Source organism: Saimiri boliviensis, chromosome 12, assembly GCF_048565385.1.
Source record: "Saimiri boliviensis isolate mSaiBol1 chromosome 12, mSaiBol1.pri, whole genome shotgun sequence".
NCBI lineage: Eukaryota > Metazoa > Chordata > Mammalia > Primates > Cebidae > Saimiri > Saimiri boliviensis.
Window position 1 is genome coordinate 10,813,430 of NC_133460.1, and position 13,335 is coordinate 10,826,764.

Consider the following 13,335-nt stretch of genomic DNA (forward strand, 5'->3'; position numbering starts at 1 on the left):
GAGGGGCGGAATTGGGCCTGGGCGCTGGCGGCCGGATCTGGGGACCGGCCCTTTGAGGTCTGTCCTGTTCAGCCCGGCCTGGGCGTAGGGTCTTCAAGGCCTCGGATGTGGTGCGGAGCTGCCAGGCCGACGCAGCAACGGCCGCAAGGAGAACCAGCGTTTCTGCGGAGGCTTTGACATCTCAGGCCCCTGTTTTCCCATGTGGTCCTCCTACGGGTGAGGGGGCGGGGCTCAAGGCAGCTACAACCCCCACCCACCTCCAGCCACGCAGCTGACACGGGCTGGGCTGGGGTTCAGACCCAAAGGTGATGCCTGTGCCTGTACCCGTGGGCGCTGCCTCTCACCAGGGCGTGGATGGGGCACCACTGGCAACCCGTGGGCGGGTTGGGGGACTTGGGGCCTGGTTCCAGGCTCTGGCAAAGGCAAACGTGCATGCTCCTGGCCCCCATCTCTACAAAACATTTAAAGAATTAGCTGGCATGGTGGCATACACCTGTAGTCCCAGCTACTGGGGAGGCTGAGGTGGGAGGATCCCTTGAGCCCAGGACTTTGAGGTTGCGGTGAGTTGTGACGGTGTCACTACACTCCAGCATGGGGGACAGGCCTGGTGTGGTGGCTCACCTCCCGGCACTCTAGGAGGCTGAGGTGGACAGATTGCTCGAGGCCAGGAGTTCAAGACCAGCCTAACCAACCTGGTGAAACCCCATCTCTACTAAAAACACAAAAAATTAGCTGGGTGTGGTGGTGCATGCCTGTAGTCCCAGCTACTCAGGAGGCTGAGCCAGGAGAATTGCTTGAACCTGGGAGGTGGAGGTTGCAGTGAGCCGAGATCAGGCCATGGCACTTCAGCCTGGTGACAGAGTGAGACTCCATCTGAAAAACAACAGCCAAAACTCCTCCAGCCCTATGAAGTGTCCCAAGAGGCTCCCGAAGCCTGCAGAAGAGATGCAGGTGTGAAGCCTCCTCCCCGACTTCCTGCCCCTGGAATGTCCCGGGGACCCTGTTGGGCACTGGTGGGGGCCCGAGGGGGTTTCCTGGGGCAGCAGCCTGGGTGACTGGGCTGAGGCCCCCAAGCCATCTCTGAGGAGGGCTCCCAGGCAGGTTGGGGTGGACAGGACAGGGCAGTGGAGCCAGCAGCCCCCTCTCTTAGGCTGGGACTGTGACCCCCTTCCCTTCACATGGGGCTGTCAGGATGTGGCAGCTGGGGGCTCAGGGCCTCCCTGGGACCCCGCACAGCTCCTGTTATAATCATGTCACAGGGACAGGGGCTTTGGCCGAAGAGACCAACGGTGGCATCGGGCAGAGGCTGGACACGGCAAGCGGGAAGTGGGGCTAACGGGAGCCGAGACTCCGGCAGGGGGAAGGAAGGGTCAGCTGGCCAGGCTCCCCCACCTCCTCACTCCCAACCAGTCCCCCAGGGGTCCTCACCCTGGGCCCCCCACATCCCCTGTGAACTGTATCTGCCTGGACCCCACCTCAGTGACGCCTCACTCCCCTCCTCCCAGCTCCAGGGTGGGGGAACCCTGCTCCGTCCCTGCCTGGACCCCACCCGGGCCATGAAATGGGGGATGGGGCATGGGGCAGAAGAGACAGCAGAGGGAGCTCAGGACCACCTCCTCCCGGCGGGGACCGGCCTCCCTGCCCACCTGGTGGGGTGCCCCCTGGGGTCTCCAGGCATAGGCTGCCCGCTGCTCCGCCACACCTGGGTCTCTCCCCACCAGGCCCCAACCCTGGGGGCCCTTGAGCAGGGGCCGGATGCACAGGGAGGGCTCGGAGCAGCTGCCACCAGACCGTCTCGGAGTTGAAACGGCGGCCCCAGGACCGCCGGCCTCTGGCGCCCTCTGGTGGGCATGGCGGTCCCTGCGTGAGGTCGGGCTCGGTGGGCGGCTCGGAGGCCTGGTCCTGAACTGGCTTGGAGGGCAGAGGAAGTGAGAGCCAGGGTCCCAGAGACCCCACGGCCTGGCAGGGACCTGCTCCCAACAGCTCTGCTGTGCAGCCTCGGCCGGTCGGTCAACCGCTCTGAGCCTGGTGCCCTCAGCAATACGGGGTTACAATGACGTCCCCACCCGCCCCCGCCAACCCCCCGCCCAGTCTGCCAGGCACTTCCAGGAAAGCCCTGCCCCCAGGCCCGAGTCTGTCCCTCAGGACCCTGGATTGGCAGGCCCCGCCCCTGGTGCCCTGACAGCACTGCCCAGGCCAGCCCTTTTTTGAGGATGGGTGCCGTCAGCCTCACCCTCAGTGATAGGGACAGGAGGCAGAGAAAATCTAGGCAGGGAAAGGTGGGGTTCCTGGTGAAGGCCCCCCCATCAAGCCTGGAACCGCAGCCTCCAGTGAGAACATGCATTCCTGTTTTCCTGCTCCAATGCGGCCTTTTCCAAAACCACCCCTGCCCCACCCACCACTGTCACGAGGTCCACAAAGGGGTCAAGGAAAATGTCCCGTTTCATCGGGCTGTGTGCAGCGTGGACAGCCCAGGAGGGTGACACAGTGCTACCTTTACCAGGTCATTCCTCTGTCTGCCCTTGGGGACCCGCCCCAGTGCTGCCCCTCGGGTGGATGGGTTTGAGACCAGCACCCCTGACCGACCCTCACGCCGCAAGGCCACAGCCCCGGCAGCAGCCCCGGCCGCCCATTCCCGGCCTGAGCTTAGCTTCCCTGCCACAGGCCGGGGCCCACGGAGAGCGAGCGGCTTGCCCCTGATGTGCTGGGCATGGCTGTTCACACCCGGGCACTGCCTCGCCAGAGCCGGGGTGGGCACAGCGGCTCTTACACCACCACGGGGTGGGCATCCCTGAGGCCCCTCCGCTCTGTCTTTGTCCCCAGAGAGGCTAGGCCCGGGTGCCCCGGGAACCATCTCTGAACACCTGTGTGGGCTCCTTCTCTCCCCTGCTGGCCCTCAGACTCCTGGCAGGGGCTGAATTGGGGACCACTGCCACAAGCAACCTCCTGGCCCCCTCCTACCCTGTAGCTCTGCAAACCTGCTCCCCGACCAAGGAGACTTTCAGAACGGCCCTCTGCTCCCATGTTCTGAGAGGCCCTCAGCTCCCTAAGCCCCAGGACCCCCATGAGGCTCTGCAGAATCGGGCGGCGCATGGCCGGCACTGGCCACTGGGAGGCACACGAGCAGTTCCCAAGGCTCCTGGCTGCGCCTGGCGGGGGTCCCAGCGTTCAGACTGGCGGGGCTCAGGCCGGAGGACAGGGGAGTGGGGGGGCGTCCCATGCCGCTGCTCCCCCTGCGCGGTGGTGAGGGCCTTCCCAGGCTGAGATTGAAATCCCTGGTTTCCAGGCTAAGACCCAGGGCTCAAAACCGGCCAGCTGATCTTCCTGGCCCGGTCGCAGGGCCCAGGGACGCTGAATCCCGGGGGTGGGACAGGGACCCTCCCGCCTTCCCCGGCCCCACTCACCCTCTGCTGGCTTTGCCGCCCGGCGAGTGGCCAGGCCGGCTGCCCCACACCCTCCAGCAGCTGGTGGGTGACCCTCCCGGGGTGGGACTCGCCTGGCCAGGCCAGCCACACCTGCCACAGCAGCTGGCTCCAAATCCCCAGATCCTGGCAAGCCGGCCGCCTGGCCCCGCACCGGCCAGGCCAGCGTGTCCTTGGCCTGCAGGGTCTGCCTGTCCTTTGCTGAACCGGCTGTTGGGGACCACGGCCAGGTGGGCAGGCGGACAGCACCCCAGCCTGGAGACACCAGGGCTGCCCACACATCAGGCTGCACCATCTCGACCCTTTGTGTGGCGGGGGGATGTGCCCTGCCCGGCACGGCTGGAGGGATTCACAGGGGGTCTGCGGGCTTTTCGGGGAGACGAGAAATAAGACATGGTGCTGGCATCTGACCCTCACCGCCCCACCCCCCGCCTCAGGCAGGGAGAAAGCGGGTGTCATCCTTCCCGGGGTGGGTGTCCCGGCCAGCCTGCCCCAGGCCCGTCAGCCCCCCTAGTGTCCACCTCCAGCCTGTCCTCACTGGGTCCCTCAGGGACCAGTGGCCGCCTAGGCAGACCAGGAGGACGGGAAGGACCGGGAGGGCGAGACTCAGCTGCTGCAGAGCCCTCCAAGCTGCACGCAACCCTGGCCTCGCCTAGCAGCTGGCCACTCCCAGGCCTTGGGGGAGGCCGGGTCCGTAGCTGCTGGATGCCATACTGGGAGTCAGAGCCCCAGAAACAGAGAGGTGGTGGCCGAGGCCCGCTCAGGGTCCAGGCGGGGGTATTGCCCCAAATTCCTGAACCCAAGGCTGGTGACAAAACCATGGTCAGCGCTTCCCCACGTGGGTGCTTGATGGCCCACCCCGGCATTTGCTGAGCACCTACTGAGGCAAACCCATCGAGGGGCCTGTGGTGACCTCGCCATGCCTGGCAGGGCGGCTCCCTGGCCCCCCCAACTGTCTGGGTGCTGGGGCCCCCCGAAGCGTGAACCTTCCTGGGACCCTACCCGGCCCAGTCTGCACCTGCCGGGTGGTGGGGCCCCTCGCTCTGCCCGGGGTCAGTGGGAGGGGCACGGGTGATCGTGGTCACTAAGCAGGGATTCTGAAGGCAGGGCCTGGGCAGTGGCAGACGGTGACATCCCGGAGTCAGTGTCCTGTGCTCAGCAAGACGACAGCCCCTTTGGAGTGTTGAGGGGACAGAGGTGGGCTGGCTTATTCTTTGCCCAGGCCTGGGTTGGGATGCTGCATCCCCTGCCCACCCCAGCCTGGCGCTCACCCCCCTCAAGTCCCCCCAACTGGCATCTGCAGCCGAGGTAACCGATCCCCGGTGGGGGCCGGGCCGGCCGGGGCTCTGGTCTCTGCTGGCTCCCAAGCCTCCGGCCCAGCTGTTGCTGGGGAGGCTGCGTCTGTTCTCAGGGCCAACAGCTGCAGGCCCGGAAGCGCCCCCCACCCCCCCAGAGCAGGTGTGCCCCCGCAGCCCAGCCAGCCTGCCAAGGATGGGTCCTAGGGATACGGGGGCTCCTGCCCTCATCTGCCCTGTCTTTCTCCTGGGCTGGGACTGGTGTTAGGGTCCTCAGGCCTCTGGATAGCAGACGCCAGGTCCCTGGTGACCGGCCTGTGGCCCGGTGGGCTGAGCATTCACGGCAGCCCACGTTGACAGCAGCTGTGCCCCTTAGCCACACTCACCAGACCCACAGTGCACGGCCACGCACACACTGTTCCCTGCCTTTCCACCTGTACCACCGCCCAGGCTCGGCCTCCTGGAGGCTCCTACACCCACTGTCCTCACGGACCCCAGAGCCTGTGTGCACTGTGTCCCTGGCACTGTGTCCCCAGCATGGCAGGAGAGGGGCGCCTGTGTGCACTGTGTCCCCAGCGTGGCAGGAGAGGGGCGCCTGAGCCCCAGCAGCCATTGGTGAACCCGCGTCAGCTGGGCGACAGCTGCACCCCTGGCCAGATCCTGGGGACCCACCTTGCAGTTGGGGTGTCCCTGGAGGGTGTCCAGCCCTGTCGGGCCAAACTCCATGCCCTGATGTGAGGCCGACCAATCCCCAGCAGTCTGTGGCCACAGCGGAGGGCACCTGATGCTCCACACCAGCGACCCACCTTGCGGACCCCCTCCCTCACCCCCCAGCTGTGGGTATCATGTCTTCCTGCCTGCTTCCGGTCTTGTCACCCCTCCCCTGCCCTCCCCTCCCTGCTGCCTGCTGGACCCATCACCGCCTTCACTCCCTAACCCTCCTCTGGCCGGGAGCCCTCCCCAGCCTGTGCCAGGCCCGCCGCCAGGGCCTAGTGAACACGCTCCAGGGACGGGGTGCAGCCCCCATCTTGACTAGACCCCGGCACAGGAGAGCTAGGTCAGGGACTCCCCCAGGGACATGGCTGGAGCCCCCAACGCATGGTGGAGAGGCCAGGGCCTCGGGGAACCTGCCGGGGTGGGTGCAAGTCAGGCTGGGCGCCCAGCAGCTGTACTGCTACAGCTGGTGCCCGTCCTGGGCTTGACTGCGTCCTCCAGATTCACACCCACCCAGAGACTCGGCGGGTAATCTTACACAGAGATGGTACCTTAGCACATCTATTTATTTATTTATTTATTTGGAAATGGAGCCTCCCTCTGTCGCCCAGGCTGGAGTGCAGTGACATGACTTTGGCTCACTGCAACCTCCGCCTCCCAGCTTCAAGCAATTGTCCTGCCTCAGCTGCCTGAGTAGCTGGGACTCCAGATGCCACCACCACGCCCTGCTAAGTTTTGTATTTTCAGTAGAGACGGGGTTTCTCCATGTTGGCCAGGATGGTCTTGAACTCCTGACCTCAGGTGATCCGCCTGCCTTGGCCTCCCAAAGTGCTGAGATGACAGGCGTGAGCCACTGCACCTGGCCATCTTTGCAAATTTAATCAGTTAAGATGAGGTCATGCAGGATTGGGTGAAACGGTCCTTATGAGAAAGGAAAAGCGGACAGTGTGGGGGCCCCGGGGTTGTTGGTCCAGCCGGGGGTTCAGGCTCCAGGGGGCCGGCAGGCCCTGCTCGTGCTCTTATCCCAGGGCGAGAGAGGCTGACCAGGTGGCGCTGTCCAAATCCCCGCTCCCGAATCCAGACCCGGGGTGTGAGTGGGGGACGGGGGAATCTCCGGTGCACAGAAGTGCCTCCCAAGGCAAGCTCGGAGTAGGTCAGAGCAGGTGGCGATGGCTCCCGGCCGGCAGTGGGGAGGGCGGACCCGAGGGGGAGCTCTGGGGAAGCAGGAAGCCCTCCGTTCTTCCTGGGGCCGGGCTGCCCATCAGCCGTGGTGGTCTGGGCACAGAAGGGGGTGGGTCTGTGGGTGTCTCAGGCCTGAGCCACCAGATCACCCACAACTGCCTGGAGGGCCCTGCTTCGAAGGGTGGGTGGGGGGAGTGCGGGGTTTGATTACTGATGTCTGCCCTGGGCACGTGAAGGAGTAGGGTCCTGTGTGCCACGGGCACCAGAGAGAGAGAAGGAGGTGCCAGGCAACCCCGAAGGGTCCTCCCCAGCCAGCCCGAGCTGAGGCTGCACAGGGGCCTCAGAGCCGGCACCAGGCCAATCTCAGACGGCGGGATCCAAAGGGGTTGCAGGGGCTGGTCCCCAAGACCTGTGTCTCCCACAGATGGCCTGGCAGCCAGGAGAGAGAAGGGATGGACGAACCTCCTCCCGACTCCCCCAGCATGGTCCCCTCCTGACCCCGGGGACAGAGCGCTGGGCCAGACGTGCGTCAAGTCCTCACATCAATGTTTGCGACTCCTCCCGCCCACCCAGCACCAGATCCATCAGCCGCCCCTGCTCCAGCGGCCGACAGATTGTGGACGCCAGGCTTCGGGCCCCCAGAGGTGCAAAGTGGCTTTGAGCAGGTGATTCATCTGTGCCCGTTTCTCCCGGGCCTTCGAGCTTCTGACAATTTTGTTTGGACAAAGTGCTCTCCAAGCTGCCTGCATTTCCCATCTCGGGACCCTTTCAATTCTGAGAGCGTCGGGAGCGGGGGATGTTGATGTTATCGCTTTTCCCTGCACAGGAGTTTAATGACTTAGCAGCCGGGCGGCGACGCAAGGGCCGTCCGGGTCTCCGGAACCCTCCTTCCCCGGGCCCCGGGTGTACCGCCGGCTGGCTGGGATCCTGTTTTCCCTCGAAAGAAGTGGTTTTGCTATTAAGATCAGCATTTCGGCCAGATCGTTCTACCAGCCTCGCCTCGGGGCTCAGCTGCTGGGGAGAACGGCTGCTCCCCGGGTCACCCTGAAACGCCTGTCTGAGGCTCAGCTCAGGTGTCCAGGCCCGGGCTCCGAGCAGGGCCTGCCCAGACAAAGCCCCAGCCTACGCCAGCCCTTCCAGCATCCCAGCCACCTGGGGGGCAGACCCCGGCCGGCTGCCACAGGCCCTGGTCAGCCAGGCCAGCACTGGCACCCGAAGGCTCTGACCATGCCGCTCAAAGACCCCCTTTATCTCTGAACGGGACGTTCCTGGCCTTCCCCTTGCAGAGCGTGGGGCGCTGAGAGGTGGTGTCCATTTATGGAATTCTGGTGCCTTCCCAGGCCCCAGACTGCATTGACGGCACTGCACGAGGCACTCTCCTGTTCTCTATAGCAGCCCCCCCGAAGCTGTGTGCGCCCCATTCCTTAGGTGAGGAAACTGAGCCCTGGGCAGCCGAGCACCTGGCCGCAGGCCCAGAGGAGGCAGGGGTTCCACCCACGGCAGCCCCGCCCTCACGGTGAATCACGAGAGTCCTGGGCCTCCCTGGCACTGGGCAGGCCTGACACTCTTCAGCAGCTGCTCCAGCAGGGAGAAGCCGCGCCCCCACGGGGCCTCCCCAACAGCCGCCTCCAGCGGCAGGATCTGAGCTCCCAGGGGCCTGGGGGGGGCCACAACCCCAGCGGTGCTTCCTCGTCACAGGGTGGGGACAGGGCCCAGCACAGCACCCCGGGGAAGTCTGCCCGACAGCTCGGGGCACGGCAGGGTCCCCGCACACAGGCTGCAGGGTGGTCGCTCCCAGAGCTGGTGTTCGGGGCCAGGCAGAGACCGACGGGGCGGCAGCCCCAGGCCAGCCCTTGAGAGTGAGGGCGGCCACTGGTCACGTCCTCACTGAACCCCCATCCCGCCCCCTGAGGTGGCCGGAGCCCCCCGCTCCACTGACCACAGTGCCTCCCAGGGCCCCAGGGCTGGACCCGGCCCAAGGCCACAGGGCGGGTCTGTGGGGGTCGAAAGTGTGCAGGGGAGGAGGGGCAGTGCGGGAGGCTGCCTCTTGGGTCCAAGGAGCCCAGGGTGGGACCATCCCCGTCTCAGCGTCCCCTACCTGCCAGCCCAGCTCCATGCTGGCCAGGCACCGTCCCAGCAGGTTCTAAGACCGGCAGCCCCAGCCTGGCTCTGTGACCTCCAGGGCGGGGTCCTTAACGTCCTGTAGCCTGGGGGTGAGCCTGGGAGCCACACTCAGGACACTGGGCCCTGCGCTGACCCTGGGACACTCGGCGTCTCGATCCCCCTGCCCTGAGCAGCCCTGGGTCGGCCGGCCTTGCCCCTGCCCAGTTCCCAGGGCTGAGTAGACGCTCCAAGAGGCCAGCAGAGTGAATGGTGGGACTTCTGGGACCCGGCACTTCGGGAGGACCCACCCTGGCAGCGGTGCGGCCGGCCAGCAGCAGAGGAGGGCGGGGTGGCCCCGGCGTCTCTGGCCCTGTTGGCTCTCCCAGGGGTAGGGGTTCATCGGGGGACGCAATGGGGCTGCCCTCTGTGCCCCGTAAGAGCAGCAGCGGCCGCAGCCTGCCCGGAGAACTTGACTTCACTGAGCCCTGGGCCGTGTGGACTGAGGGTGACTGCCCTGGAGGGGCCTGGGCTGCTGAGCCCAGGGATGGGGCTGGACTCCCAGCTCCTCAGCCCCCACGAGGCTGTGGAAGCCCCTTCTGACCTGGCCTCATGATCCAGGCCCGGGCGTTCAGGAGGCGTCCACGTGCAGGCCCCGCCCACTCCTGGCACTGCCCGAGCCCACGGCCCACCTGGCCTCTGGGGCACCAGCCCTGTGCCCCGCAGTGCCGCCCCCCCTCAGCCCCAGATGCAGGTTCCCAGGCAGAGGGGCAGGAGGACCGCGTGGCCACAGCCCGCTTCCCCTGCCCAGCCACGCCCATCCCGCCCCAGTGCAGGATGCTGCCTCCGGGCCCTCCCCCCCACGCAGCTGCTCCGGCTCCCGGCTGGCTCCCGGCTTGGAGGAAATCCCTGGCTCGGCACAGGCCCTGGGGACTGAGGGCGCCTGGAACAGCCGGAGGGAGTGCAGCTGGGGAGGCAGGCCCGGGCTGTCTCCCGCCCTGGATGGGACCTGGCCTCTGGCACCGTTTTTAAGGGGGGCAGGGTGGGAGCTGCTTCCCAGGGACCCCCAATAGGGGTCCTGCACCTCTAAGCTTAGGGATGTGCTCCCCACCTACCAAAGGGAACTAGATCATGGGACCTGTGTCACCATCCACAGGTGGGGGTCCCGCCCTGCACAGGGCCCCAGCCCCCCCAACTTAGGTTCCCACCACTGAACCCCAGGAATGATCCCTGGGCTGCCTCTGCTACTCAGGATTCAGGCAAAGCCAGAGACAGGGAGGAGGGTGGGGGGCCCTTCCCCCACTGCCCTGGAGCCCTCCCTGGAGCCTGTGAGGCCTAGGGTCCGGGCGTGTGCCAGAGGGCTGGGTGTGGGGGAGGCGCCTGCCCAGCCACCCCAGCGGCCCCCACCGCGTGCGGGTGTCTTCGAAGAGTCCTGGTCCGCGGTGCGGGCCTCCCTTGCGGACATGCTGCCGGGACGGGGAGGCCTCGTCTTTGGTCCCTGTGGGAGCTGGCTGCTTGGGTGGCCCCGCAGTGGGCAGGGACTCCACCAGGCCAGAGAGGGCTGACACTGGACCTGTGCCACACAAGCCTGGGCACCCCAGGAGCAGGGGCGGGAAGGAGGTCACCTCTGAGCTCTCCCTGGGTGCCCCCACCCAGGACCCACACAGAGCCTCGAGAGCGTCTGAGGCAAACCACAGAAACACCAGTCTCCCCGATTTAAGCAAAACCCATGGGCCGGGTGGTGGCCTGCGTCTGACATCCCAGCACTTTGGGAGGCTGACCTGGGAGGATCCTTTGAGCCCAGGAGTTTAAGATCAGCCTGGTCAGCATAGAGAGACCCTGTCTACCAAAAAAAAAAAAAAAAAAAAAAAAGCCAGGATCGGGGTATGTGCCTATATCCCACTACTTGGAAAGCTGAGGTGGGGAGATCGCTTGAGCCCGGGAGTGTGAGGCTGCAGTGAGCTGTGATCGTGCCACCGTAGCCTGGGTGACGGAGTGAGGCCCCAGCTCAAAATACAATGAAGTTTAAAAATCAAATCAAGTCATGAATTTGAGGGATGGCTTCAGGCAGGGCTGGATCCAGGAACTTAACGCTCCCCTGTCCCATGGCTCAGTTCAGCTTCTCTGCGCCTTCAGTGTCCCAGGGAGAGGGCCTCCCTCACACCCTGAGATCCCCGGGAAGGAGGCCCCATCTCTCCCGTCCAGCTCTGGGCAGCTCAGTTCTCCCTGGAGCAGGACAGTGTCTGGGGTGGCTTGCTCATTTGCAATGCACTTCCTGCCACACCCCTGCCACGTGGAGGCCTGGAGGGGACAGTGGCTCCCGGGCCCCCCAGACCCAGCCACTACTCAGCCTCAGGCTGCCAGAGTCACCCTGGGGAGGTGGCACCTGGCACAGAGCTCCTACCCTGGAAAGCCCCCACCCTCAGGCAGGCAGACCACCCCCTCCCAAGGGGAGGCTGGGCAGGAACCACAGAGGGTGGGGGCAGCAGCCAGCGTCCCTGTGGCCGAGGGTGGGTGGGGCCAGCCTGGCCGGCTCCGTGCTCCCCAGCCAGGGCAGCCACCCCACGCAGCGGGGCTCTGAGCCCGGGTTGGGCCAAGAGGCGCTGCCCGCCACCCGCTGCCTGCCGCCCGCTGCCCGCCGCCGGCTCACAAGGGCCCATTGTGTGGCTGTGGCTGTGGGCAGCAGGTGGCTGCCTGGTCCCACACGGGGAGGCCCTGCCACCAGCCGTGCAGGCGGAGGAGGGCACCGCGGGCACGGTGGGGGGAGCAAAGGGCCAGGGCGGGGCCCAGGCGCAGCCCAGAACGAGGGGCTGCAGCATGAAGGCGCCTATTCTCCCGCCCGGCCCCGCCTACTCGGCCGTGGCTGGGGGCTGCAGCCTGGACAGCTGTGGTGAGGCGGCCTCCGCCCGCCATGGGCCCCAGGCCAGGGCCTGGCCGCACCGGGATGTGGCATCGCCGTGGCCTGAGCAGTGGCTGGGCTGGGCACAGAGGGCTGGTGTTCAGAGCAGAGCAATCCAGGCGGGTGCCTGGAGCTGGAGGAAGCAGGAAGAGCAGGACCCCGGGGCCCAGGAGTCGGGCGGGGCAGCCTGAGTGCTGGCGGCGGAGGGTAGGTGGGCCAGCCTGGCCGGCTCCGTGCTCCCCAGCCAGGGCAGCCACCCCACACATCCCTCAAGCTGCGACTCGACACCCACACCCTGGCCGCCTGCGGCCTTGCGCCGTGGATGGCCCCGCCGTGGGCCTCAGTCTCCCCATCTGTGGCCGGGAGTTAGTGGCAGCTGAGAAAATAACACAAGTGCCATTTGGAAGGAGCCAGGACAGGCCACCCCTTCAGGGTCAGTCTTGTGGGTCCAGCCACAAGCCTGAACCACACGTGGGACCTGCCCACCATCCCTCCCATCTCCCTGAAGCTGCCCAGCCCTCCCTGAGCCACTCTCCTCAGCCAGCTGGGCCCAAGTGGCTCCTATTCCAGCCCCTGCTTGGGACCCACCCCCCCCCGAGTGGTGCATGGCGGTCGCTTGGGCCCTGGGGAGCCTGCTCCGGCGAAGACGGGGACCAGCTTGGCTCCCACCCAGCCCCCGACCTGCTGCCGGCCACGAGCACATGTAGGGGCGGATGCCAGGTCCCCAGGCCCCTCCCTGTGGCAGCGTTAGGTACCGACAGCTGGCCGGACGGACCCCAGCAACCGGACGCTGGACCCCTTTCTTTATTTTTATTTATTTATTTATTTATTTTGAGACGGAGTTTCGCTCCTGTTACCCAGGCTGGAGTGCAATGGCGCGACCTTGGCTCACCGCAACCTCCGCCTCCTGGGTTCAGGCAATTCTCCTGCCTCAGCCTCCTGAGTAGCTGGGATTACAGGCACAGGCCACCATGCCCAGCTAATTTTTTGTATTTTTTTTTTGAGACGGAGTTTCGCTCTTGTTACCCAGGCTGGAGTGCAATGGCGCGATCTCGGCTCACCGCAACCTCCGCCTCCTGGGTTCAAGCAATTCTCCTGCCCCAGCCTCCTGAGTAGCTGGGACTACAGGCACGCGCCGCCATGCCCAGCTAATTTTTTGTATGTTTAGTAGAGACGGGGTTTCACCGTGTTGACCAGGATGGTCTCGATCTCTTGACCTCGTGATCCACCCGCCTCGGCCTCCCAAAGTGCTGGGATTACAGGCTTGAGCCACCCCGCCCGGCAGGACCCCTTTCATTCACAGCGGGGCTGGGCTCAGAACACCTCCCCCACCCAGCAGACTAGGAGCGCCCGGAGACCTGCCTCATCCCTCCCTCTCTGCCCGGCCTGGAGCAAGAGGGCCCAGTTAGGGCCGCGTCCCATGCTGTGGACAGGAGGTGACAGAAACACGGCCTCACCTCAGGGTCTGTGTCACAGTGAAGCTTGGCTGGGCCGGCGCTCCCCGGGGACCCACGCGCAGGGTGGACTCGAACTCGAGCCCTGGTGGCGGCCGCGCAGCCTCCGGCAGCCCAGCTCCCGCAGGGGCACGGGGCCAGGCCGGAGGGAGGCCTGCGTCTGCGGAGGGCCGGCCGGCAGCGCTCTGGACCCAGTGCCAGCGGTGGCGGCTCCTCCTGGCACTATGTGAGTTCCCAGCCACTCCCCGGGCTGTGGTGCTGCCACATCT